This window comes from Camelus bactrianus, chromosome 11 (genome assembly GCF_048773025.1).
Source record: "Camelus bactrianus isolate YW-2024 breed Bactrian camel chromosome 11, ASM4877302v1, whole genome shotgun sequence".
Lineage (NCBI taxonomy): Eukaryota > Metazoa > Chordata > Mammalia > Artiodactyla > Camelidae > Camelus > Camelus bactrianus.
Genome location: NC_133549.1, coordinates 44607597 through 44630744, shown reverse-complemented (window position 1 = coordinate 44630744; position 23148 = coordinate 44607597). Strand labels below are relative to the sequence as shown.

The 23148-nt window shown below is 46.8% G+C and overlaps 1 protein-coding gene across 2 annotated transcripts in view; it reads right to left on the bottom strand.

Moving 5' to 3' along the window:
- The window catches only part of TLL2 (tolloid like 2), a 120384-nt gene that overhangs the window by 71473 nt on the left and 25763 nt on the right, over positions 1-23148 (bottom strand). The gene's annotated exons all lie outside the window — the stretch shown is intronic.

The window sequence follows — 23148 nt, the reverse complement described above, 5'->3', positions numbered from 1 at the left end:
AGCTTGTCATGTGGAGGGGCTGACCAGGGTGGGCGGAGAGGAAGGCTCTGGAAGGCAGAGATATTAAGATTATAGTTGGAGGCAGAGCAATAGGAGAGGCTGATGACTTAGATACCAGGGATTGGAAGGAATAACGCCTACATTTGGGGGTTGAGCTGGGTAGGTTGCGACACCAGGAAGCAGATTCGAGGACAAAGCCTGTATCCAGGAGAGACTATCATACGTGTGAAACCACATCAAAGCATCTACTTGTGCAAAATTATTTCTTGCATTTGTTTAGAAATGTGCAGCTTTCAAAGCAGTTTCCCCAACTCCCCTTTGACCCTGATTAAAACTCTTTATGGCAGAAGAAGTGTAACCCCATTTGACAGAGGAGAAAACTGAGACACAAAGTGATCAGCCCGGGGTTGCCAGCCCATCAGGGAAGCTGAGGGGTCAGGACACAGTCTCCTGGTCAGAAGCCTGATGATCTTTCCTGTGCCTCAAAGCTCACAGGCTTCCAACGCTGCTCAAGGAAGGGTCCTAAACATGGACCCCAATGCCATGGCCCCAGACAACCAGGGAAGAGATCCCTCGCACCTGCTAATTCCTGACACGCTGACCACCACTTCCCCTCTGGGGACTGACGCTGGCGGTGGATCAGGCGCACGCTGTATTCTTGCATGCCTTCATCCTGCTCGACCGCTGCCTTTCTGGCCAATTCAGAATCCACTCACACACTCCCTGCAGCTGCCGGGCCTTTCACTGCCAGCTCCAAGCCCTCTGGGTATTCGTCCAGTTGCGATATCATTTCCTCTCAGGCTAAAGGTCAGGGGAAATCCTGATGGTATGAAAATCGCTCGCCAGAAGAGGAATGTACCTCTGAGGCCAAGGCCTGGGACTAACTTAGTCTTCACTCCCTGTGTAACTGAGGATGGGACCTTGGGCGTTAGTACTTTTCATCCGTCAAATGGGCTGTTGCGAGTTCCGAATGAGGTAATGGTTTGTTTAGGGACTCACTCATTCAACAAATATTTATCCAACACCTGCTACATGCCAGATGCTGTTTCTGCTACTCGGGATATGACACTGAATAAACTCTACCCTGACCTCATGGACATTATATTCTGGTGGAGGGTGGAGGAGAAAATGATAAACAAATAGGCAGCTAAATATATGTCAGTTGTTGATAAGCACTATGAAGAAAACAAATAAGGGTGAGGGGAACAGTAGACGCTAGGGATGAAGGGTTGCCATTTCATGTAAGGGAGAAAAGCAGAAGCCTGAAGAAAGTGAGGAAAAGAGTCTGCAGATACCTGGGGAACAGCGTTCCAACTGAAGGAATAGCAGTTGCAAAGGCCCTGGGGTGGGATTGCGCTTTGGCAGTAGGGAGGTAAGTATGACTGGAGTGGAATGAGCGAGGGAGAGAGTAGTAGTCGACGAGGTCAGTGAGCAGTGGTCGGTCTGGAGGGCCAGCTCACGGGGCAACTTGCAGGTCATTTTCAGGATTTTGGCTTTTATTCTGAGAGATCTAGGTGGGAACCAGAGGACAAGAAAGGGTTTTGTAACTGCACTAGCATTGAAGATGACTAGGGTTACTAGTTGTGGACAGGATGGGGACATAGGAGCTGAGATTTGAAAGGAAATTCCACATAGCACCAGCCCAGCATGGAAGGTTGGAAAGTTTAAATTTGCTTGACTCCTGCAAAAGGGGTGAGGAGAGTGCAAAAAAACCCAGACCTGTTAAGCACAGCCTGGTTCAAGGTTAGCTGGAGGCTGTGGCTGAAAGAAAATGGCCAGGAGAGATTGATGTTCAGCTCTGCAGCAGGCAGGGGGTGGGGGGGTTAGTTGAGGACTTCTGATTCCCTTGGCCCCCTGGCCTTGGGGTTATAACAGGAGCAAAGCTCTGAATTGTAGGAGACCAGGTGCCCCCTAGTAGATGGAGGTGGGGAAAGAATCAGTGTTTATTACTTTCCCGATACACTGCTGGCCATGTGCCAAGAACAGTGCTAAATGCCTTCCGTGCCTTGACTTATGTAATTGTAGCCTCATGAGACTCAAGGCTCCAAGAGGTGAAGTGACTAGCCTGTCCTGAGGGTATGGTGATGGTTGATAATGGAGACAGCTGGACGTGGGTCCTGACGGACCCTCCCCCGCAACCTGTGCTCCTCAAACTCAGCCTCAGACCCAGAAAGAAAAAGAACAAGGGAGGTGTCTGCAAGTGGCTGCTTATTCCTGAGGGATCCAGGGCATTTTCCCCGGAGGTCTGTGAGGGGACATCCAAATTCAGTGATAAGATTGGGGTCACAGCAGCTAAGACACAAGTCCTTCCTCTGCCATCCTTACCAGCAAGAGACTAGAGGCTCTGCCTTTTTTTCTGAAAAGGGCAGCATATCTAATGCTTCCAGGACAGCTGAGCCTGGGATCTACCTGGAGCGAAAGTGGTTTGGCCACTTCCCTGATGAAAACCCTCCCAAGGCTCCCCACTGCCCTTGGGATGAGTTCCAGCTCCTAACAGGACTGTGATACGGCCCTGCTGGCCTCCTCCACCAGGTGCCTCGGGTTCCTCTGCTACTTCCCACACTCTCACTCTTTGCTCAGCCACCTGAGCTACTTACGGTGCCTTGGTTCCCATTTTCCTCTTACTGATGCACCTTCCTCCACCACACCCACATCTTCACCTGGCCAAATCCTACTGGACCTTCAGGGCTCAGCTTAGACACCACTTCCTCTGGGAAGCCCCCTTGTTCCTCTTGAGTTAGAAGCCCCCTTCTCTGTGTCCACCCCCTGGGCTTACTCACATCCCTCACAAGGTGTGGGGATCTCCTGTCTACTCAGCTGATCCCCTAGTCTAGTTTTTAGTTTTTAGCATCTTGAAGAAAGGGACCTTATCTTGTCCAACAATAAACACTCAGCACTGCACCTGGCACATAGCAGACATTCAATAATATTGGATGGATGGATGGACTGATGGATGAATAGATGGATGAGTCAGGTAGACAGAGCTTAAAAGGAAACACAATCATTTCTAATCCAGCATAACTGATGGAAAATTTTGTCTTTATCAGCTTATGGAGGGAGGGAAGTAGATATTCTTGGAACAGTGGCTTTCAACCACAGCTGTACTTTGGGATCACCTTGGGAAGCTTTCTAGAGATATACTGACGCCTGTGTCCCACCCCCAGAGGTTCTTATTTAATTGGTCTGGGGCATGGCCTGGGCCTTGAATTTTAAAAAGCTCTCCAGGTGATTCCAAGGTGCAGCCAAAATTGTGATTCTCTATCCAGAGAACTGTATAAGAGGAAGCATCACCTCACGATATTTTCTTACAACCAAACTCTCTCCTCCCAAGCTCACTAGGAATGGAAGATGTGGAGCTGGAGACAGACATCCAGCATGAAGAAAAGTCATTTCCCACATCTAAATCAATGGAAAGTGTTGCTCTGTTTCAGTAAAAGCAAACAAATGAGTTAGACAGGTGTGACTGTGGCTATAACCACAGCCATAGGCACCACAGAACAAGAGAGAAACATAGCCTGATGCAGACAAAGATGGGGAAAGTAGGGGGTGGAGTATTCAGGGTGCAGGGATATATTTCTCCTTGGGTGTGACTGCAAGATAAAAAATTTTGAAAAAAATACATGTATATGTCCATATTTGATCTTTGGTTAATTACCTCTTCAGTGAGAAGAGATGCAAAGACCTTGTAGATTTCATTAGTCACAGGGGTTTATTCAAACGTCTCCTTTGCATAAGAAACCCAGGCTTACAGCTGGTCTCTGGGAAAGAATGCCCTCCAGGCCTTGAAAAGAGAGCTCCAGGACTGTTCACGCTCTCACTGAAACACAGCAGAGGTCAGCAGGCCGTGATGCATGGGGCCAGGCTGAAATGTTTCTATCCAGCATTTGCAATTCAATCCCACAGTTTCCTTTATGGAACAATTCACTAAATTCAGAGTTGTTCTTTTTTCTAATTCACCATATAATTCACCTCCCAAGTTCAATTAAGAAGCAATCTGTTAGCAACTTTAGGAGTAAGCTGCTTTTCTTTGGGAAAGCCCAATTTTCTTCCGCTCCCAACACAAAGTGGCTTAATTATATGCATCATATGAGACATTGATGTACACACAACGCCCCTCCACCATAATTAATGAAATATTAACTATGTACATCCAAAGACATTGAAGCAGAAAGAGATGGCGTTTCCAAAGCCCAAGAGGACACAGCCATAGATCAGCACTGCTCATTTGAATATATGCTTATTCATAGTGACTATGGATTAATATTCATGACATGGTAATTAATAAACAAAACCTTACATTTATTATTCCTTCTGTCTCATTCTTAGAGCCTAACATTACTTGGTTCTCATTTTTTTTTTAAACACAAGAACAACCAACATTTTTAAAGTGCTGATTATTTATTGTACTGGCATATGTTATCTGCTATTTAATCCTTAAACCAACATTGGAGGTGGGTATTATTCCCATTTTACATACAGGGTAACTGAGGCTTAGAGCAGTTAAGACATCACTGGGGACACAAAGCTATTGGGTGTAGAGGTTGAGATTCTCTCCAGATCAGTCTGGTGTCAAAGCCTTTAAAATACATCACATGCTGAAGTAATCCTGCCAGGACCACCTTAGTGCTCCCATTTACTGACTTTTTAATACCTGTATTTACAGCTCCAACTCACCAGAGGTAAATCTAGCATAAAACTGCTTTGCTTTACTCTAAGAAAAATTTAAAAAATAATTTCTAGCACAAGATCTAAAGATCATTTTATTGCCAGTCCATTCATTCAATATATATTGGTTGAGTGCCTGCTTTGGGCATCATGGTGCTCTGTTCCTGAAGGCAGAGACAGGCAGGGCCTATCTTCACAGTGCCTTCATGGCTCTAGCGGAGGGAAGAAAATTCATGATAAACAATGAGATCATTCCATGGAGGGATTAAGCACTTTAGGGAAATTAAAACAGTTTTATGAAAGAGCAATGGGGGTTGGGAGCCCAGGGAAGGTCTGAGTAGGTGACATTTGAGCTGAAATCTAAATGGCAAGAGGGGGACATCTATCTGGGGAGAGTATCCTAGCAAAAAAAAAAAAAAAAAGAAAAGAAAAAACCAACAACAAAACCATCAGCAAGTTAAAAAATCTGGAGAGAGGAAAATAAGAGTCCAGAGGGGCTGGAGCTAGGACTGATGAGGGATGCGGGGCCACTCCTGCAGGGCCTTTGAGTCTACTCCTCACAACCATGTCTCAAGCAGTCAATTTGCCATGCCCTTTGGTCTTGTGTAATAGGCACCGTAACCCTGAGAATAAGGAATATCATTCCTCTTTTGCAGAAGAGAAAACTGAGGTTCATGAACAAGTTGTCCAAGGTCACCCAGCTGGTAAGTAATTGAATTTGCCTTCCAGTGCAGGCCCTCCTGACTCCAGAATCCATGCTCATAATCCCTGCCCTCTCCCCAACACCTGTTCTCTGAGCAAGCATCCCCGACAAGACCAAAGGATGAAACATCTGCACACCTCTGTTAGAAAATTACTGGCAAGACACATCTGCTCAGCGGAGCTTTTAATTATTCATTAGGGAAAAAAAGGCAAGGCAAAGCCCCTTTAACAGGTTGATTTAGGAATGAACAAGGCAACCACTATGGTAATCAATGTGTAATCCTATGCAATTCAGTGCCAAGTAAATTTTGTATCTATGCCAAATTTCAAATGCTACAGAAGGGAAAGGGAAAATGAGTTAAAAGATCACTGCCAGCTTTTGTTAATGAAATGATTTAATATTGGCAAGTGTATAATAAAGCAGGAATTCTTATATACTGCTGTTGGAGGAGGAATGTAAATTGGCAACATTTTATGAGGTAATTTAGCAAGATGTATCATAGTCTTTTAAAACAAGCAATAATATGACTTTGGCCCAATAACATGACTTCTAGATATCAGTACTAAGGAACTGATTGACGACGAAAGCAAAGGATGTTCATCTCAACATGTCTCATACTAAAGACAGACTGTAACAACCACACCTCCAATGGGGGGTAGTAAAATGAATTATGAAATAACGGAACATTATGCAACCTTTTGAACTGTTCTAGAAGAAAGTTTGCTAAATAGGGAACATGTTCACATTATAAGCCAAAGACAAGTTAGGAAGTAGTACCCAGTATGATTCCAACAGAATCAAGTATGAGTCCATCTCTTTTTAAAAAACATATACAAAAAAATGTGGGAAAAAATACTGGAAGGAAATACCCACAATGTTCATTATGATGGTTTCTGATTGCTGATTTTTGGAAGAATTTTATTTTTTATATACTTCTTGTAATTTGTAAATTTTGTTCAACGTATTTTATAATCAGGAAGTAAAAAGATTTTTAAAAAGAGCTAGATTACAGCACACACTTTGCCTAAGGACATGTACTCTATACTATATAGTCTATGTTGGCACACACACACACACACACACACACACACACACACACACACACACACATAGGGAAACACTTTTATGATGGAAAAGGAACATAGTTCTGATTATGCAGATGGAAACGTTGAGGTCCAATCTATTTTTTCTGCTATTCTGCTCTGACCATGTGTTACGGAAACGACAGGCCAGTCAAGAAACAAGCACCACTCGGAGGGTTGGAGTACTCAGATGTATTACGCCGGCGGGCTCAGAGGGGCTTCTGCTCCGAAGCTCTGAGCACCTCCAAGACGTGCACATGAGGTTTTATAGGGTAAAGTACAAGCTTGGGGTATTTGGCCAATAGGCATGGAACAGCTTTAGCAGCATTATCATCACAAAAGTGGAGACGGGGAGGCAGCAAACAAACATTCCAAAGCCAGATATGTATCTTTGAAAATCCAGCTGGCTAGCAAAAAACATAAACAGCAAACCAACACTGATAGATTTACAAGTTAGTCCAGCAGAACTCAGATCAGTATTCCAATACTTAGACTTGTGAGTTATCTTGTTAGCCCAGCCCAGCCTCTCCTTCACATTCCTAGACCTGTGAGTTATCTTGTTAGACCAGCCCAGCTTTTCCTTCACACATGGAAAGGAAAAACCCACACGTTGGCAAGATGGAAGAGAGGAAAGCTCATTGGTGAGAAAGGGAGGAGGCCTTCTGGAACCTTCTTTCAGACAGTGTTGGACGGGCTTTTGGGAGACCCAGTCCACCCTTCTGCAGTCAGTTAACTGGCTCCCACCTGTGTCCTAGCACTGGCCGAAGAGGCCTCGGAATTCACTCCTACCCCAGGCGGAAGCTCATGGGAGGCCTCCTAATCATGCAAATTTGAGCTCTCTCTTCCCAGAGCCTCCAGCCAGATGTTCATCTCGCTTGGTATTGGACCCTTTACTCATCCTGAGTGCCTGTGCCTGCATTTTTCCTGATCTCTGATTGTTGGTTGAGCTACACAGGATGTTCTGCTTAAGAATGCTCTTGGAGTATTTGTTGCTCACCTGGCTCAAACCTCCAGTGCTCTCCTGGGCCCTGGAGTCTAGGCATTTTCGTACACCTGGCCCACATCTTTCATACCCAGCCTGGCCTCGGCTTCTTCGCTGTCTCCATCATTTACTTCTGTATAACAAACTATCCCTCTAAAAAGAGTGGCTTAAAAGAACAAGCCCTTTATGCTTGCCTCAGATCTGAGGGCCAGGAGTTGAGTCAAGGCTTGTCTCTGCCCCACAGTGTCTGGGGCCTGAGCTGGGATGATTCAAAATGGTTGGGGGATGGCTGGGATGATGGCCCATGTGGAGGCAGCATTCCAAAAAGATGAGCCCTGCTGCACGAGTGTTTCTTCAGCTTCTGCTTACATCATGCTTTCTGATGTCCTACTGGCCAAAGAAAGTCACACAAACAAGCTGAGAGTCACAAGGAAGGACCGTGCATGCCAGGGATCACAAATGGAACAGCCTACCCCCTGCTTGATCTCTGGATGCCTAAGGTCCTAGCAAGTCAGGTGTTTTGCAAAATAGACTGGAAGTGCTAGCTCTGGAGTCAGACTCTCAGGTTAAACCTTTCCTTTGCCCCTTACTAGCTGTGTGATCTTCAGTCACTTGACCTCTCTATGTGTCCGTTTCCTCACCCATAAAATGAGCATAAGAGTATTCACCTCATGGGGTTTTATGAAGTTTAAGAGAGATGATACATGCAAGGCACTGAATAATGCCTGGCCCCTGGGCAGCACTCCCCGAGGTAGCTATCACTACCATTACCGTCATCACTACCAGCTCTAAGACCGTCCTGGAGTCTCAGCAGAATGGGATGAAACAGTCAGCCACGGAGACCAGGCATTTTATACCAGAAACATCGCAAGTGAAGTGAAACGTTCAAGTTCTCCTCAAAGTTAGCTTAACAAAACCAAGTTTAGGCTGAGAATTCTTTGGCAGTCAGTGAAGGGACGATATCGCACAGTACCTCAGCATGATATTTCTTTAAACCTTGCTCCATGACAACTGGAGACGTCAAATAACTAATAAACTAACCAAAGACACATGTTAAGAAAAGACTCAGGAAACTAGTTTATATGTCGTCATCCTGTTATCCCTGGGAGAGCGGAGTGGGTTGGCCAAGATAGGTAAGTGCAGGCTAGAGCCTTGCTGAGAGAACCAAGAAAGTTAATGCTTATTGTGTGTGCCAAGGACTGTGCTTGCTGCCTTACACGTATTTTCTAGTTTAATTCCCAGCACAGTCCTATGAGGTAGGGATTATTATTGGCTTTAGTTACAAATGGAAGTACTGAGGCTTAGAAAACTTTGAATAACTCACCCACAGTCATACAGTTAATAAGGGGCAAAAGCCCAGATACAATCTCAGGCCTGTCTGACTCTACTGATGGCCCTTATAATACAGGGCTAGGGATTCCAACCTTAATAATTGGTAGCAAATGTCCCAATAGATAAGATTGGGAAGATCCCAGCTCCCCATTCTCTAGAGCAAGCTAGGTGATAAAGTCATGTTCACAGGGAGATCTCTCTGAGTCCACACCCTAGGCTGGTTCTGAAGGCTCAGGGATCAGTGTTTGTATTCTGAGGTGTGAAGTGCCCAGGAGACTGGGGTGGGACCTCCAAGGAAGCAGAGGAGATGAGGGAGGAGAAGTCAGATGGTAACAGGAGTCTGAGCTCCCAGTGAAGCTGTCCTGCAAACCACTCTCCACCCTCCCGGGAGCTGCCCTGGACATGCTGACAGTCAGAGCTCTCCGTCCCTAAACCAGGGATCAGATCAGATGTCCTTGAAGACTGAACAGGTTGTTCCTTAGGAATAGAAAGTGGTTCCCTCTAGGCACACAGGAGGGGTCCTTCACTTCCAGCTGAGCTCAGAACCACTGGATTCCCTTCGGGCCACTAAGGTACCCCCTCTGGCCAGGGCTCACCACCTGCCTTGAGGCAAGTCAGTTCCACAACGTGCAATAAGCCAGACACTGCCCCACCCACAGGGGCCATGAGGCTGAGAGAACAGTGAGAGCAACCTGGTAAAGGAAGTCCCACAACCAACCTGGAAGTTCAGGAGGGCTTCCTGGAGGTGGCATCAAAGGACAAGAAGGGTTGCAACAAGTTAAGATCAGAGAGAGGCAGGCAGGATAGAACATAGAAGAGAAACAGCCAGCCTACCTTGGTAGCTCAGCTTCTTGGACCTCAGTGATCTTTGGCATGACACTTAAAATTCTTTGAGCCACAGTTTCCTCATCCATAAAAAAGGACACAATAGGATCTAACTTTTCAAGTTGTGAGCAACACCTACTACAGTGTCTGACACCTTGTGGGGACCCCACAGCCTTACTGATAATTATTCTTTAGGTCACCTTAGGAGGCCTCAGCTCTGGTATCTGAGGACCATACTGCAGTTTAAGCTCTGGCTGTACCAGCCCGGTATCTGTCCCCCAAGGGGAGCTCTCCCCAGACCCCAGCCTGTCATACCTCAGCCTCCTCCAAATTCAGGGCAGGCTTGAGTGGCCTGACAGAACGACAGCTTGCCTGTGGCCAAAACTTTAGCAGATTCCGAGAGCGCATCCCAGTGTCATTTAGAAGGAGGGGAGAGAAGGAGGAGGAGACAGGTGAGAAAGGTGTAGCTGCTCCTTCCCTCATACGACTGTCACCTGAACTTCCCTTGAGGTGTGGTCCTTTTTTGTTCTGCAAAGCTGCAGAGGGGAACTGCCGGTTCTCAGAGGCCCTGGAGGGATTCGTTGGGGCCTCTCCTTCAGATGGATTTCCGGAAGCTTCTGAGGGGGGTGCTTCTAAAGCAGGGAGTGGTTGGGTGAGGCAGCGATGGTGCGGTGGAGAGGCAGCAGGGAAGAAATTCAGACACAGTGTTCACAGCTGATAGTGAGGCAGGAGTGGAGCACAGGGACACTGGAGCATAATAGGACACCAATTAAATTCTTCCCTGAGATGCCGAAGGGCAAAATTTCGACCAAGAAGCTAAATGTGTAAGAGGAAATTCTAGAAGAATTTTCTCAGTCTGCATTTATTTCCTTTGGGGAACACTGAACATTATCAGTAATTGCTTATGTGTTTATTGCCTGCCTCAATGACACCCTCTAAAAAGCTGGCTCCATCTTCTCCAGGCCTGCGACAGCACCCAGCATCAGGAGGTGGCTGCTGGTGGGAGGGGCACCGGGGAGACGGAGGCTGCAGGATGCGAGGCTACAGCGGATGTTAATGCCCATCTCCAGGCAAGAAGTGATGACGACCGACCAGAGAGTGGCAGGACTAGAGGGACGGACGGGAGGGTGCTTGGGAGAGTTATTTAGGTTATAGGATGAACATAACTCCGTGCCCAGCTGGATATGAGAAGGGAGATGGAGCAAATCCTCTGCTCAGCTCTGAGATATGATAAAAGCCCCCCCTTGCCCAGCCTGCACACTGAAATATGCCAAAAGAGGAGGAAATTTCAGAGGCCCATTCAGAATAGTCGACATAGGAGACTTGGGATAGCTTTAACAGGAAGTGTGTATAACTGCAATGGGAGAAGTATACATTTATTGCAGTTTATAAAAATAGGAGTAAGTAATAAAGATACCCCATGTTCCTGGATGAACTGGGTAAATACTACAAATGTATCAGTTTCTCCAAATGAAGTTATAAGTTTAATGCAAATATGATTCAAATACAAGAGGGTTTTGTTAGGATCCTCTTAGGTTTTTGTAGAGAAGTAATCCTCAAATTCATATCAAAGAATAAACAAATAAGACTATTCAAAAAATTTCTAAAAATGAAAAGTCATGAGGAAGATGAACCCCACCAAATATTAAAATCTATAAAGAAATTGACATTAAAAAGACACAGATGAATGGGACATAAATGCTAACACAATACGTAAAAACACAGACCATGCGATAAAGAAGACATGGGGAGAAAATATGAATTAGATTGTGTTGTGATTATTCAGAAGTTGGGAAGAGGGGTACCCACAAATAAAACTTCAATGGATTAAAAGAATTAAGTATAAATAAATAAATCATTGAAAGATTTTAGGAAAAAAAATGTTATTTCCCAAAGCTGTAGTAGGAATAATTTTATACATATAAGAAAAAGAAAAATTGACTTGATATATTTAACTTCAAAACTTTAAAACTTTTATATCTCAGAAAATCTGATCCCCGAAAATGAAAATAAAACACCATACAAAGGAGAATATCTGCACTGAAGATAACAAATGGTTACTATCTATACTATATAAATATCTCATGCAAATTGATGAGAAAAACTTTGTATCTAATAGACATTGGATAAGGAAACTGGTGAACATGTCCTAGAAGAAAAATCTAATTAGTAGATAATTATATAGAAGTTTGCTCTTGAGAAACAAAAACAGAAGCAAAACAAAGGTACCATTTTCCAACTGATAAAGTAGCAAAATAAAGGGATGAATGGTAACAATGACGCTGAGTCAGGTGGACTTGGAATTTTCATTTTGTGAGTCATTTATTCAGCAAACTTGGTGAGCATCTAAAATGTGCCTCTCACAGGACTAGGCACTGGAAGCGCATAGATAAATGATACTTCAAAGAGCTCACCACCCAGTCTGGGAGAAAGAGGAAGACACCTGGGCAAGCGGAGGCTTCCCAGAGAGGGGTTGGCTGAGTTTGAGGGGAAGGCAGAAGGTGTCGGGCAAAGACTTCTGGACACTGAGGAGGGAAGGGGAGGGCCCACCGAGGAGAGTCCAAGTCCTCAGCCTAAGTCCCAGCAGAGTCTGATCCCAGCACGTCTTCCCAGCCTTACTTCTCCCTGCTGCATCCCACCCTCTGATCCACGCGCCGACCACCCTGAACTGCCCAGTTCTCACCACCAAGCTCCCAGCTCATGACTCTGCTCAGGCTCTGCCTTCCACCTGCAATGCCCTCCCCGCTCAGCCCCAATCAGAATCCTTCCAGACCCAGCTCTGCCTCTTCCACGAAGCCATCCCTCGCCTCTGTGTTCCATATGCACTCCCTTCCAGGCCCCTTACTCATTCATCTGTTCATTCCTCCCCTCATTCAACACACTTCTACAGGGCACCTCTCTGTGCTGAGCACCGTACCAGGTGCCAAAGACAGAAAAACAGATCAGATACAGTCCCTGCCTTCAAGAAGCTCCTGGCCCTGATCATAATTGTATAATGATGCCTAGATTATAATTATTTGTGGACCAAGTCTGTTGTCCCTAGAAGACACTTAGCTCCTTGAGGACTAAGACAACATCCTGCTATTTCCACTGTGTGGTTTCATAGCAGATGCTTAGCAAATATGTCCCTTTGGACTGGTCTGAATAAGACTAATGCTTGCCTATGTTATCTCAGTTGTCTATATTCTTCCTGCACCTGTGTGGGGAAAGAATTATTATTGTTATCCCCATTTCACAGATGAGGAAACTGAGGCTCAATGAGATTAAAGCACTTGATCTATGGTCACCAGCTGGTATGTAGCAGAGCTGGGAGGATCTAATGCCCTGCACTTGCTCTTTGCATCATTGCTCTGTCTCTTAGTGTCTGACAGGAGCCAAGAAGGAAGGAAAAATCCCAGACAGTGAAGAAAGGGTCACCTGCACCCAAGGGTTAACACTTTCTCCCTACTCTGTAAAAAGTTCTTCAGAAGAGTCATACATTTGTCCTCATAGAACACCTTAAAAGGATTTTATCACGTGGCCTTTGCTCAGATGACCAAATGATCGATCAAGATTTACAGATGTCTCAAAGTGCAAACCCCATCTATTGGGTCACAGAGAGAGTAGCAAGGGACTCAGGAAATCAAAGGAGGGAAGAGCAGGCCAAGCCCTCTGCAGGGAACTGGAGGAGAGACGCAGGAGAGGACCACGGAGCTCCATGGTCTGTCTATGACCTTTTGGGACAGAAGTCAGCTCAGTTCGAGAAGTGCAGAGCAATGCCTTCACTGTTAAGAGGTAATATAGGAAAACAGAGGTCAGGGTGACTAGTGCTTTTTCTGGGTGATGGCGTATGTCAGCGAAGTGAAATGACCCTTTGTTTCAGAGAGGTTGAGATCTATTAACGGTCCCATCCCACTGATTCGCTGGGGCAGGAGGAAACTGCTGATGTCATTGCATGTGCCGGGTCATAAACTACCCCTGCAAGATGCTGTCCTGTCGGACTGTTTTGTATTCCCCCCCCCCAGTGCCATCCAGAGCCTGGGACAGGGCATGCTGTATTGCAAGGGGGTGCCAGAGATGGAAAGTTCAAGGAAAGGAAGAAAAGAGGCTCCAGAAGAATGATCTTCTTCCAGACTACCAGGCAATAGCTGAAGCCTAGGATCCTCCTGCCTTGATGGAGAAGAAAGAAGCAGCCCTGACCAGTGTCCTGGGACTTGAATGAAGGCCCAAGGATGGTGTCTCTTGCCCACTGGCCCAATATGCAAACTCAGATGCCTAGGCCTAGAAGTGGGGGTCCAAACAAGGAACACATCAGTGTGAAAAAGATGAACAGGGAGTAGTGGGGTCTGCGGCAAACCGTAGAGAACCTGCTCCTCTGGAGTCCAGCCCACTGTTACACAACTCCGTTGATTATTGCCATGTGGGATTGCTGGACCAGTGTGGCCAGATCTTCCAACTTTTCAAGAGAAGCCAGAGTTCTGGATTTTTATGGGAAATATGATTTTTAAAATTTGGCAGTAAATTAAAAAAAAAAAATCTAAGCACTACAAAACAAACAGAACACATCTGCAGACCAGATTTGGCTGGTGGGCTGACCGCTTAGGACCTCTGGGCTGCAGAGTGAATGGGGAAGCCGTGCCTCTAGGGGGCGCCCCTGTCAGGGAAGACAGGAATTCCTCAGGGGATGGCAGCAAAGTCCAGGATGCAGGAGGGTCATGGAGAACCTGGGAAGTAGAAGCCAGGAGCAGTAGGAAAAGGATGGGGGCTGTATAAAGTTCAGAGGCACAGTGCCAAGGTCAACTGGGGCTTTTCCCTCACTGTTTGTGGGCAGATAGTTTCATTAAAGGACACCAAAGAGAAATAAGATGATGGAACGCAGGATGAGATTCTATTGGCAACTCCACCACCATCATCACCTTCTCTCTCTGGACCTCCTTGGAAACCACAGAAATAATGACCTGCAGACCTCGGTGTAAACAACCCTAGAAGCGACGGGACTTTGTCCAGGCCTTTCTGCACTTCAACCACAGGTTAGCATGGTGGAGACGAGTTTCATCCCAAACTCACCGCAGGGCCACCTGCCACCCCTCAAGCTGCGTCTCCAGCTCTCCCGGTCCAGCTCCTTGTCACCAGTACACAGTGAGCATCATCCCTCACACGTCTCTGGGAAGAGAGGCAGTCTGACCTTTCTCAACCTCTTTTCTCCAGCCCACTGCTGTTTGTTGTTTTCTAAGATGGGACAAAGGGAGGCGACAGCCACATTGCCACCAACACCTGTGGGAGCCCCTTGCAGGGTCTCTGGAAGATCTCAGGTTAGATGCAATTTGAGCAGATTGTTCTAAATTTCCACGAGGCATCACATGAAGGGTATCTAATCAGCCATGCACACAGCAGACACCATGTGTTGAGTCCCCATTCATTCATCACCCTGTAGGGGTGCCCAAGGGTGGTCACTTGGCAAAAGAACTGAGAGACTCACTCTTAGCCCTCAGGAAGCTTAAAATCCAACCCTCCATTTTACAGGTGAGGCAGTCCGATGAGGTGAATTGACATGCCTCACATCGGATAACTGGAGGATTGTGGCACTGGTTCTGTTCAAAAACAATTTAGTTCATTATCATACCTAATAAGAAAACACTTGAGTAGTAAATGCACTTGAAACAAAGGTCAGTTTCCAGCTGTAACAAAATGTACACATCCAAGAGAGGCCAACAAAAACAGGAGCAAAGGTGCAAGAAAGCTAAAAATGCTATGTTAAAATTTTTTAGGGAGAGATTACTTATTGGATAAAAGCATCCTTTATTCTGTCAAAAAGGATTCACTGCAGGTTTCTCTTAAGTCAGGGTAAGGAATATTGTTTCTAGCTAGGACACTAATACTGGAACAGTTGATTGGAGGGCTGTGTAAATGAAAATCCTTTAAGTATGGTTTATTTCATTTTATTCTGCTTTAGAGATCACCTACTATTTCAATTAAGAACAAAAAACAGAATTTTGTTCAATAAATGCAAATGAAAGCACACACTGTTAGCAGAAAGAGAAAACAGAATTAGACTAAGGAGAACCAAAGAGTGATGCTTGGGGAGGTGAGGCACCACCTTTCTGATGGCCTGAACTGAGAGGCAAAGGTTAGATCCCCACCTGTTACAAGCCACACTCAGCTCTCATGAAGCTGTGCCCCCAGATTCCATGTATTAAGATGGCTGATGGGAATGCATAAAGTATTTCCCCCTGAAATGAATATAAATGCAAAGTGAGTGTGAGGTTACCAGGCTTGGCCCGAAGACCAGGTTAACTCCAAAGAAGTCTGCCTCCACATCTCCATACCTAGGAGGTCAAGTCACTCACCTGTCACCTCCGCAAACCAGAGCTACTCCAATCATTTATTCCTTCCTGTGCTACAGACACAGAACCACCACCTGCTTCCATTATCACTTTGTTTCTTCCTCCTGCCTCCCAGGGGAGCTGATCAGCAACCTTTACACTCTGTTCCTCGGAGATTTCTTCCACTCCTTGGGCTTCCCCAGGACCCCTATGTAGGTGGGCACTATAGGCATTCAGTGGGAAACACTCGAGAAGAAGGATCATGGTGTAGACTTGGGCATGATGGCCATGATGGGTCAGGTGCAAAAAGAAGAGAAGAAGCAAAAATGAGACACTCTGTGGTCCCTGAGAGAAGAAGCCAGCCTTGTTCTTTTCTCTCCAATTTCTAGTTGAGTCCCCAGAAGGCCAGCTCTTCTGCTTCTGTCCTTAGGCAGCCATGGGAATATACCCTTAAATAAATTCTTTTATGTGAGCTTTCTTGAGTGGGATCCTGTATCTCAAAACTGAAAGAACCTCGCTTAGAGTATCAGGCACTAAACTCCTGTTTGTCCTGGTTTCTCAAGATAATCTCCCAATTTTGACTCAGGCTCCCAGATTCCAGGCCCATGAGGGGTCCTGGGATAACGGCTCCTTGGATGGGTGCCCAAGGGTGGTCACTGCCCCTCCCCAACCTGGCTCTGCACCCCGTTGGGACTCCAAGTGGACTCCCAGCCCAGTTTCTTCAAATTCCGACAAATGTGATGACAATAAAAATCAGCCTAAAGGTGAATTGACTTTTCCCAACACTTCAAGTTCACAGTGAACTCTGGCTTCAACCCAAGATATAAGTCAGCCTCCGAATGAGGCCCCAGGGAACGACATGATAGAATCCTTATGTTGCATTCTTTTTTCCTTCCCAGAGAGCACATGTGCACTTTATCAGATGCCTCTTTATCATTTCAAATCATCTTACTAAATTGAAAACTTTATGAGCAGAATAACTGCCAGGCCTTGCCCGGTTCCTGCACCCCAGCCCTCCCCTCCTCACCCAGCTGCTGATGGCTGTCTGTGCTCTGAGCCAGCCCTGTCCTCGGTCAGCAGGGTTTAAGGAGTTCGGGCTCAACACTCGAGGGGCTCAGCAGCACGTCATCTTTGACCCCGATTTTGATCTGTGGGATTCTGCTTAATTTCTGATCCTTGTCCCCATTTTATTCTCTCAGGCCACGTCTCTGCCTTGCTGGCCTCCTTAATACCCTCTTCGCAGAAAAACCAGGGGTCCTTGCCTTGTCCTACTGAGCTCCCGCATAGCACTGGAACTCTCTGTGAGTTCTTTTAAAGGCCTCTCTGATGCTGTTTGCCTGGGTCTCTGCCTTCACAGGAACATTCCTGAGTCCTGCTCTCCCATCAGGTCTTATGCCCCAGGTTGAATGCCCAACCCCAACCCCTGCCTGGATGACAGTCATCACCTGGGGCCTTCTCTCCAGGTGTAAGTTCTGCCCAGGGGACCATGCCTCTTCTGGGAGGTTGGTGGTGCCCCACACCAGAGAGCTCTTTGGGTCCCAGGTCCCACTGCCCCCACAGCCTGCCCTATTCCTCCAGTACTCCCAAAGCATGACCATAAACATTTCCGTCATTAAAACTCCATCTCGGTAAAGGCAGAAGAGAAGGTGGGTACTGCTGCATCCTTGGTGTGAATTGGTCCCCAATTAACATCTGTTACTTGAAGGAAGGAGGGAGGGAAGTGAGAGAGAGAAAAAAGGACTCTAAGCAAGAAGATGGTGTGAGAGGGTCAGCAGAGCTGCAGGGCAGACACAAGGGGAGGGCAGGGCATGCCAGAGTAGCAGTGCTGCCATAGAGATCAAGTTCTCGACCATGGAAGCCAAGGCGAATTCTCACAGGAGGGGCAGGGGTGACATGGAGCTGTCAGCTGGGCGGGAGGAGGTCTGCAAAGAGAAGGGCTGAGGGGAGCCCTGGAGGAGGGAGCAGAAATGCCGGCACCCCATCTCTGGTTTGGAAAAGACCTAAGGACCACATTTTCTACCTAGGGATCTGTATGAAGGGATCAGGAAAGATAAACTATTGTCTGCGTGGCCAAAGGATACCCTTTTAAGACACTCCGTACAAGGCGATCTGGGCTTGCCCAGCCCGAGGGCACCACCCCTGAGCACGAGCTTTGTTTTCATTGCTGGCTCAAACTCCAGGCATCATATACTCAAATAAACAGTCCTAACCCCAACTGGCCTGGGGGAGCAGAGGAGCAAGGACACCATCAGGCACTCCTGAGGCTCCATCCACAACTCACAAGGGTTTGTCTGTGCCCAGGCTGATGCTGGAATGGAAGAGGGAGGGCCAGGACCAAAGGAAGACAAGTCACAGCTGGTGACAGTCTAGTGGATGCAGCAAGGCACACACTGAACGGCAACCTGAGTCAACAGAAGGCAGGATGAGGGCGTCCCCAAAAGGGCACGAAACCCGTCCTTGCCTTTACTCATCATCTCTCAGGGGTACTGATGGGGAGACCAAATCTTCACAGCTCAAGGCGACAGGGTTAGTGGTGATGCCAGCAGCTGTTTCTAGAAGCAGTGCAGTGTAGAGGCTAAAATCAGCCTTTGGCATTACACCAAATTAAGTCGCAGTCGTGGCTCTGCCAATAATTAGTTGTGTGATCGAAGTCAGGTTACCTATCTCTCTGAACATTAGCTTTCACATCTGGAGGTACTAACAACACCCACCACATGGAGCTGTTGTGTGAAGATTAACTGAGATCATGTACGTAGAGCATTAAAGACATAATTAGCCCACAATAAATGCTTGCTCTTCTTTTCGTTGCTGCTATCAAAGAAGAACCAGCATCTAACCCACTCTCAGGTCTCTGTGTGGCCAACTTCATGACCTCGAGTTTGACTCAGGAGGACTAGAGGAGGCTTTTGTGTTGCGGACTGATAGAGATTTCCCATGTGCTGGTGAGCTCTAAATCCAAGTATCCCGCCAGATCATGTTGGGGGCGGCCCAGCTCCAGAGACCCCAGGGAGGGTGCAGGCAGAGAACTGCAAAGGAAAAGACTTCCAAGGCATCTCGGGAGTGTGGAGTCTGGGACACAGAGGTGGGCCCAGGCAAAGAAAAGGCAGAAGAGCCAACCACGTGGCTACTGTTTACTGAGCACCTACCAGGTGTCAGACTCGGGGTTAAATGCCTTATCTACCAGACTTCCCCGTCCCACCCCACAAGACAGGTGTTAATATCCCACTTAATAAATAAGGAAGGAGTCCTCTCACAGCTAATCAGTACGGAGCAGAGGGGCCTGCCTGACTCCAACATCCACACCTTTCTACACTGCAGCTCTACAGGATCCAGGATGTCCACGTGAGAAGACCATCTCCAGCAGAGTGGAATCAGACAGAAAAGGGGGACCGTGGACCAGTTTCATAACTTGGGAGTTAACTTCTTGAAATTGCAAGCAAAATTGTGTATGTACCTTTTTCTCAGAGAAGTGCTGAAAATATTCTTCAAATTCCCAGAAGGGTCTGCAAATCACAAATGTCAAGTACAATGTATGTAGAGAAAGGAAGCCCCCAAGACCTTGTTCCAAAGCTCTTCAGGAGACAGTGGGAAGAGTGAGTGAGAGTGCCCCTGACAGCTTCCTGTCCCTCTTCAGCTGTCTAAGCCAGTGGTCCAGCAGCAGAGGCCACCAGACCTCACAGGGATGGCACTGGCATTGCATGATGTGAGAGACGACAGCCTTGAATCCAATGAACTGCTCCAGCAAGAGTCTACCCTGGTTTTAATCCATACGCACAGGGCATTGCCCCTTCTACAAGATGTCACAGAAAGCCACCACTGCCCCCATTTCTTTCTGGACACTTCTCAATTAGCAGCACTCTCATCACCAATAAAGAAAATTAATGAAAAGATGAAGCCATGTCTACCAAGCTTGGGGACTGTCTCCACAGGAGCAAAGATGCAAAAACCACAGCCTGTTGATGGGGCTGCTCAAAATAACCTCACCCTCACGGACCTCAGAGCTAAAACTGTATTGGGATCAGAGACGTGTTGGGTCTCTTTTAGACCCTCAAACCTTGGAAGGCAGAGCCCAGAAACCCATGTAATACACCTGGGTCTCTCACGGCTATGCATTAGCATTTCGTGCCTAGATTTAGATCCTTGATGCCCAATGGCCTTTGCTTCCTCTCTTTTCTCTGGCCTGAGACACCAGAGCTCAAGTCCAGAGCTCAAACTGGCTCAAAAGAAATGAGGATGTGGTTTTATGAGGCTCTCTATTCAGAGGGGAACGCTGGGGCAGGTGAAGGTAGTATGTGCTCCTCCAAGTCACGGACAGAGTAGGAAAAGGAACTCGAGTCCAAGTCTCTGTGGGGTCCACCACTGAGTAATGAGGCCCAGGGAGAGGAGGCAAGTTATCTGAACTCATGTCTTTGACTCTCTCCGGCTAATTTATTATTCTGAACTCCAATGGCCAAAACATCGGGCTCATGCGGATGCCTTACACAGACAGTAGGAGTTTAGGAAGTGAGGGTTTAGCACAAGGTTGGTTTCTTAAATAGAGATGGACATGGCCCAGTGGCTCAGAATAGACAAGGCGGGAAACGACAGCTTCCATCAGAGCCAGGAAGTAATCAAAACCACTTCCCCTTTCAGAGTCTTCATTACAAAGAGCAAGAAATCAGATCCATTACCCGGATGGAGGTAACTGCAAGATGAGATTTCCTCTCCACGTTTCCAAACATTTGCAAAGAGGAGAATCTTCAACTTCACCTCCTAGACTCTTTAGAGAAGAAACAAACAAACAAAAAGTCCGAAACATCAACAGCACGGGCCTTTCCTCCACATCTAGTGTGGGGGTGGGGGTGAGGGTGGGGGGTGTCCCAGAACTCAGAAAGGGGGCTGTCAGGTTCTGCACCACCTTGAAGAGGATGCAAGAGGATGGGAGAGTGTGTGTGGTGTGTGTGCCTGCGTGTGTGTCTGGGTGTGTGTCCCGCTAAGTACTTCCTTCACTACACAGCTAATCCGATTAGTAGCTTTAGGAAACTCTGCAATGTTAATTCGAGGGCCCCATTCATAGAACAGCTTGGCCCATGCCTGCCCAGAACTCCCATTCTTCTCACTGCAAATAAAATGCACACAGAAGGACTTTCTCTCCCTGAAGAATGCGCTCTTGCCTCCTTGCCCCCGCACACATCCCAGAGGCGGCTGCCACTTCCTCTGGCAGCTCTCACGGCAGGGGAACAGGTCTGTCTGCACATGGGTGGAAATATTGCTCCCCAACCCCCAGCAACAAATAAGGTTGATTTTAACAGCTCTTTCAAACCCAATGGCCTCTCAAGCCAGCAGCTGTGCTGAGTAAAGAGGTGTCACAAATCCCACCAGTTGTAGGGCCCTGGGTGAGTCTTTGGCTGTCTCTGGACATTCATGTCTTTTTTCCGTGGAATGAAGACTTGGAACTGAAGGCTGGAAGAAAGGACCCTTGGGGCCTGTACAGACACGACGTCATTGTGTTTGGCTGGAGGATGCAGAGAGGGACGGAAGCTGGATGTGCAGGTTGTGGATGAAGCGTGGAGGGCCTTCGGGGCCAGATGAGAAATGTTTCTGATGAGTGAGAGGGAGCCACGGATGGGTTCTAAGGAGCAGAGCTGTGTAAGTTTCCCAGGGCTGCGATAACAAGTTACCATATAGTGGGTGGCTCATAACAAATCTATTCTCTCACAGTTCTGAAGGCTAGAAGTCTGAAATCAATGTGTTGGCAGGGCCATGCTCCATCTGCTGGCTTTAGGGGAGACTCCTCCTTGTTTCTTCCTAGCTCGTGGCAGCTCCCGGCAGTCCTCGGTGCTCCTGGCTTGGAGCTGCATCATCCCAGTCTCCCTTTTCATACAGCATCCTCTCTGTGTCTCTCGGTATCCTCCCCTCTTCATCCAAGGGCTCCAGTCATTGGATTTTTAGGACCCACTTTAAATCCAGGATGAGCTCAAGGTCCTTAACTAATTAGATCCACAAAGACTCTTATTTCCAAATAAGGTCATATTTTGAGGTTCCAGGTAAACATAAATTTGGTGGTGGATGGGAAGCTTTTCAACCTAGTACAGTGGTTGCAAAATCAGACCCAGGAGCTCACCTGGAAGGATGGGTAAGGAGAGACTGGAGACAGGGAGACTGAGGAACTAAGCTAACAGCGAGGCTGCTCCCTGCTGGGGTCCCAGAGCCCTTAGTGGCTTTTTCGTGGCCAGCACAGTGCCCTGAGTGGGCCCTTAAGCCACCTAGGGCACAAGGTCTTTGCTCAATTCCCAGTCTAGAAAGACTCCAGCCTACTTTCCCAGGGCTGGCAAAGGAATGACTACATGCACCTCTGTTGTCCTCCGTTCCTTCTAACTGGCATCTGGCAGACAGGTAGGTACAAGGGAGAACACACAGCCTGAGATATGGGAAACTGGGGTTCTGGTCCTGGTTCTGCCACTGACTGAATTTGGGACACTGGGCACATCTAGGAAATGATGCAGACCAAGTCACTTCTAGGGCATCTTTTCATTCTGCAACCAGGAAATCAGCTCCAAGTTCACAGAATAAACCTGGGAAAAGAGACCTTCAGGGCTGTACTGCATCCCACCCTCCTCCAGGGATTTAGCCCTCTTCCTATTCCCTGCACTCCCCCCCCCCCAAAAAAAAAACCAGGCATAATTACTGAGGCTTGGAAATGAGATAACCGGTATCTAAGAGTACATCCTTTCACACATTTAGAAGTACAAAGAACGGATAAAGGTGTGGTTCCTTTTTAGCTTTTTTTTAAATCAAAGCAAATATTTAAAGATCTATGCACAATGTTGTTCGCACCAGCAATGTTTCTAATAGAAAAAAAATATAGAAAAAAAAAAAAGGAATCTATCCTCATGCACCTCTGTATGGATTAGTTCAATAAATGGTGGCCGAGTTGTACACTAAATGTGAGAGACCACAAAGTACTGCATGAAAAGACATCCGTGATGTGGTGTTAAAGATGCAGGTTACACACGAAGGTATTAAGAAAATTTCCTTTTACATTTAAAAGACACATGGCCCACGCACAGTAAGGCTGGAAGGAATCCAGCAGACAGATCATGACGGCGACCCCTGGGGTGGGGATAAAAGGGGATTTTCACTTTCTACTTTCTACAGTTTTGAGCTATTGGACTTTTTTTTTTTTCTTCACAGCCAGCAGTATTAGTTTAATCAGCAAAAACAGTTTTAAATATTCCATTCTGAAAATAAAATAACTCTTTTAGTCGCAAAGTACTA